Below are 5,838 nucleotides of genomic sequence, written 5' to 3' on the forward strand. Positions count from 1 at the left end.
AGGAGAAGAATGAAGCCGCCAAAACCGGGCTTGTGTGCGCAGCCCTCGAACTGCAAGAGAACGATGGCTGACACTCACCGGCCGGATGACTGCACTCAGCATGCAACTGGAAGGCGTTCCAGGAAAATTTTTCTCTTTTTCAACTTAGTCCTGCGAAGTCCATCGGTGGAAATTCTAGCTCGTGGCTCATGGGTCACTTCAGAACACCTGTGTCCCTGACCGGGTCATTTGAGGTAATTTGGGGTCACTTCAGGACATCTGAGGCCTTGACTGGGTTCACTTGAGGTATTTTTCGGTCACTTGAGGTCACCTGACGCCCGGACTGGGGTCACTTGATATCACTGAGGCACTGAGGGTGTCACTTGATGTCATTCGCGGTCACTTGAGGTCACCTGACTCCCTCACCGGGGAAAATTCAGGTCATCTGAGGCCCTGACCCGGGGCACTTGAGGTCATTTAGGGTAGTTTGCCATCACCTGAGGCTGGACCGGAGTCACTTGAGGTCATTTGTGGTCACTCCAGGTCACTTCAAGCCCTGAGCGCGGTAACTTGAAGTCACATGAGGCCCTGACTCGGGTCAGTTGAAGTTTCTTGGGGTCACTTGAGGTCACCTGGGACCCTGACCCGGAATCACTTAATGTCATCTGAGGCTCTGACAGGGATCACGTGAGGATATTTGGGGTCACTTGAGGTCACCTGAGGCCCTGACTGGTGTCACTTTAGGCCAGCTGAGGCCCTGAACGGGGTCACTTGAGGTCACTGGAGGCTTGGAGTGGGGTAACCTGATGTCATTTTTGGTCACTTGAGGTCACCTGAGGCCGTGACAAGGGTCACCTGAGGTCATTTGGGGCCACTTGAGGTCATCTGTGGCCATGACTAGGGTCACTTGAGGTCATTTTTGGTCACTTGAGGTCACCTGCCGACTGGACCGGGGTGACTTGAGGTCGTTTGTGGCCACTTGAGGTAATTTGGGGACACCTGAGGTCATTTGGGGTCACTTGAGGTAACATGAGTCTCAGACTGCAGTCACTTGAGGTCCTTTGGGGTCATTTGTGGTCAACTGAGATCTTGATTGGGGTCACCTGAGGTCATTTGGGGCCACTTGGCATCATTTGGGGTCACTTGATGCCACCTGAGGTCTGGATGGGGGTCACTTGAGTCAGTTGGGGTCACTTGAGGTTGTCTGCGGCCATGACTGGGGTCACTTAAGGTCATTTTAGGATTATTTGAGGTCAGATGAGGCCCCGACTGGTGTCACTTGATATCATTTTTGGTCACTTGATATCACCTGAGGGCTGGACCGGGGTAACATGAGGTCCATTGGGGTCACTTGAGATCACCTGAGAACCCGACGGGGGTCACTTGAGGTCATTTTGGGGTCACTTGAGGTCATCTGGGGACACTTGAGGTCACCTGAGGCCCCGACTGGTGTCACTTGTTGTAATTTTTGGTCAATTGTGTTCACCTGAGGCCTGGACTGAGGTCACCTGAGGTCCTTTGGGGCCACTTGTCATCATTTGGGGTCACTTGAGGTCACCTGACACCCTGACTGGCATCACTTGAGGTCATTTTGGGACTCTTGGGATCACCTGAGACCCTGACTGGGGTCACTTGATGGCATCTGGGGACACTTGCGGCCACCTGACACCCTGTCCGGGGCCACCTGAGGTCATTTGGGGCCACTTGAGGTCATTTGGGGTCACTTGAGGTCACCTGAGGCTCTGACTGCTGTCACTTGATATCATTTTTGGTCACTTGAGGTCACCTGAGACCTGGGCCGGGGCCACTTGAGGTCATTTGGGGTCACTTGAGGTCGTCTGAGGCCGTGACTGGGGTAACTTGAGGTCATTTGGGGACACTTGCGGTCACCTGAGACCCCGACCGGGGTCACCTGAGGTCATTTGGGGACACTTGAGGTCACCTGAGGCCCTGACTGGGGTCACTTGAGGTCATTTGGGGTCACTTCAGGACACCTGAGGCCTTGACTGGCGTCACTTGAGGTAATTTCGTGGCCTTTGAGGTCATTTGGAGACACTTGCGATCACCTGAGACCCCGACCGGGGTCACCTGAGGTCATTTGGGGACACTTGAGGTCACCTGAGGCCCTGACTGGGGTCACTTGAGGTCATTTGGGGTCACTTGAGGACACCTGAGGCCTTGACTGGGGTCACTTGAGGTCATTTTCGGTCACTTGAGGTCACCTGAGGCCCTGATTGGTGTCAGTAGATTTAAGTTTTGGTCACTTGCAGGCAGCTGAGACCCTGAACGGGGTCACTTGATGGCATTTGCGGCCACTTGACCTCATTTGGGGTCACTTAAGGTCATCTGAGGCCAGAACTGGGGTCACTTGATGTCATTTCTGGTCACTTGCGGTGACCTGAGGCTTTGTGCGGGGTCATTTGAGATCATTTTGGGATCACTTGAGGTCCACCGAGGCCCTGACTGGGATCACTTGAGGTCATTTGGGGCCACTTGAGGTCATTTGGGGCATTTGAGGTTATTTGGGGTCACTTGAGGTCAGCAGAGGCCCTGACAGGGGTCACCTGGGGTCATTTTGGGTCACTTGAGGTCATTTGGGGCATTTGAGGTTACTTGGGGTCACTTGAGGTCACCTGAGACCCGAACGGGGGTCACTTGACATCATTTTTGGTCACTTGGGATCACCTGAGGCCCTGACTGTGGTTACTTGAGGTCATTTGGGGTTACTTGAGCTCACCTGAGGCCTTGACTGGTGTCACTTGATGAAATTTTTGGTCACTTGACTTCACCTGAGACCCAGAACGGGGTCACTTGAGGTCATTTGTGGTCACTTGAGGTCAGTTGGTGTCAGTTGAGGTCATTTGGGGTCACTTGTGGTCACCTGAGGCCCTGAATGCGGTCACCTGAGGTCATTTGGGACCGCTTGAGCTCATTTGGAGATACTTGAGGCCACCAGAGGCCTTGACTGTGGTCACCTGAGGTCATTTGAGGCCACTTGAGGTCATTTGGAGACACATGTGATGACCTGAGACCCTGTCTGGGGTCACCTGAGGTCATTTGGGGCCACTTGAGGACATTTGGGGTCACTTGAGGTCCCCTGAGGCCCTGACTGTGGTCACTTGAGGTCATTTGGGGTCACTTGAGGTCATCTGAGTCCCTGATTGGTGTCAGTTGATTAAATTTTTTGTCATTTGAGGTCACCTGTGGCCCTGAATGGAGTCACTTCAGGTCAGCTGGGGCCGCTTGAGGTCATTTTTGGTCACTTGAGGTCACCTGAGGCATGGACTGGGGTCGCTTGAGGTAATTTCGTGGTAATTTGAGGTCATTTGGAGACACTTGCAATCACCTTAGACCCTGACCTGGGTCACCTGAGGTAATTTGGAGCCACTTGAGGTCACCTGAGGCCCTTACTGGGGTCACTTGAGGTCATTTGGGTTCACTTCAGGACACCTGAGGCCTTGACTGGGTTTACTTGACATCATTTTCGGTCACTTGGGATCACCTGAGGCCCTGACTGAGGTCAGTTGAGGTCATTTTGGGTCACTTGAGGTCATTTGGGGGCATTTGAGGTCATTTGGGGTCACTTGAGGTCACCTGAGGCCGTGACACTGGTCACCTGAGGTCATTTGGGGTCACTTGAGGTCACCTGAGACCCTGACCTGGGTCACTTGACATCATTTTTGGTCACTTGGGATAACCTGAGGCCCTGACTGGGGTCACTTGTGGTCATTTGGGGTTACTTGAGCTCACCTGAGGCCTTGATTGGTATCACTTGATGTAATTTTTGGTCACTTGACTTCACTTGTGACCCAGAATGGGGTCACTTGAGGTCATTTGTGGTCACTTGAGGTCAGTTGGGGTCACTTGAGGTCATTTGGGGTCACTTGTTGCCACTTGAGGCCCTGAATGCAGTCACCTGAGGTCATTTGGGGTCACCTGAGGTCATTTGGGACTGCTTGAGCTCATATGGAGACACTTGAGGCCAGCAGAGGCCCTGACTGTGGTCACCTGAGGTCATTTGAGGCCACTTGAGGTCATTTGGATACACATGCGATGACCTGCGACCCTGTCTGGGGTCACCTGAGGTCATTTGGAGGCACTTGAGGACATTTGGGCTCTCTTGAGGTCCCCTGAGGCCCTGACTGTGGTCACTTGTGGTCATTTGGGGTCACTTGAGGTCATCTGAGGCCCTGATTGGTGTCAGTTGATGAAATTTTTTGTCACTTGAGGTCACCTGAGACCCTGAACTGGGGTCACCTGAGGTCATTTGGGGCCACTTGAGGTCATTTGGGGTCACGAGGTCATCTGAGTCCTTGACTGGGGTCACTTGGGGTCATTTGGAGTCACTTGGATGTCACCTGAGGCCCTGACTGGTGTCACTTGATATAATTTTTGGTCATTGAGGTCACCTGAGGCCTGAACCGGTTTCACGTGAGGTCATTTGGGGCCACTTCAGGTCATTCGGGGACACTTGTGGTCACCTGAGGCCAGGACCAGGGACACCTGATGTTATTTGGGGCCACTTGATGTAATTTTTGGTCACTTGCAGGCAGCTGAGACCCTGAACAGGGCCACTTGAAACCTTTTGCCGCCACTTGACCTCATTTGGGGTCCCTTAAGGTCATCAGAGGCCAGAACTGGGGTCACTTGATGTCATTTTTGGTCACTTGAGGTCACGTGAGGTTTTGTGCGGGGTCACTTGAGGTCATTTGGGGTCACTTGAGGTCACCCGAGCCCTTGACTGGAGCCATTTGAGGTAATTTTGGGATCACTTGTGGTCAGCAGAGGCCCTGACTGGGGTCACTTGAGGTCATTTGGGGCCACTTGAGGTCATTTGGGGTCACTTGTGATCATCTGAAGCCCTGACTGTGGTCACCTGAGGTCATTTTGGGTCACTTGAGGTCATTTGGAGGCATTTGAGGGCATTTGGGGTCTCTTGAGGTTACCTGAGGCCCTGACTGGGGTCACTTGAGGCCATTTGGGGTCACTTGAGGTCATCTGAGGTCCTGATTGGTATCAGTTGATGAAATTTTTTGTCACTTGAGGTCACTTGAGACCCTGAACGGAGTAACTTGAGGTCATTTGGGGTTACTTGAGGTCATTTGTGGTCACTTGAGGTGATTTTTGGCCACTTGAGGTCACCTGAGGCATGGACCGGGGTCACCTGAGGTCATTTGGGGTCACTTCAGGTCATCTGAGGCCCTGATTGGGGTCAGTTGATGCAATTTTTTGTCACTTGAGGTCACCTCAGGTCCTGAACGGAGTAACTTGAGGTAATTTGTGGCCACTTGAGGTCATCTGGGGTCTCTTGAGGTCATCTGAGGCTGTGACTGGGGTCACTTGAGGTTATTTGGAGTCACTTGAGGTCACTTGAGGCCTTGACCAGTGTCCCTTGATATCATTTTTGGTCACTTGAGGTCACCTGCGGCATGGCCCGGGGTCTGTTAAGGGCATTTGGGGCCACTTGATGTCATTTTTGGTCACTTGAGGTCACCTGAGGCCCCGACCGGGGTCACTTGCGGTAATTTCAACGCATTTGAGGTCATTTGCAGACCCTTGCGATCACCTGAGACCCCGACCGGGGTCACCTGAGGCCATTTGGAGCCACTTGAGGTCACCTGAGGTCCTGACGGGGGTCACTTGAGGTCATTTGGGGTCACTTCAGGACACCCGAGGCCTTGACTGGGGTCACATGAGCTCATTTTCGGTCACTTGGGTTCACTTGAGGCCCTGACTGGTGTCACTAGATGTAATTTTTGGTCACTTGCGGGCAGCCGAGACCCTGAACGGGGTCACTTGACGTCATTTGCGGCCACTTGACATCATTTGGGGTCACTTAAGGTCATCTGAGGCCAGAAC

This window comes from Vidua chalybeata, chromosome 24, assembly GCF_026979565.1.
Source record: "Vidua chalybeata isolate OUT-0048 chromosome 24, bVidCha1 merged haplotype, whole genome shotgun sequence".
In the NCBI taxonomy this organism is placed as follows: domain Eukaryota; kingdom Metazoa; phylum Chordata; class Aves; order Passeriformes; family Viduidae; genus Vidua; species Vidua chalybeata.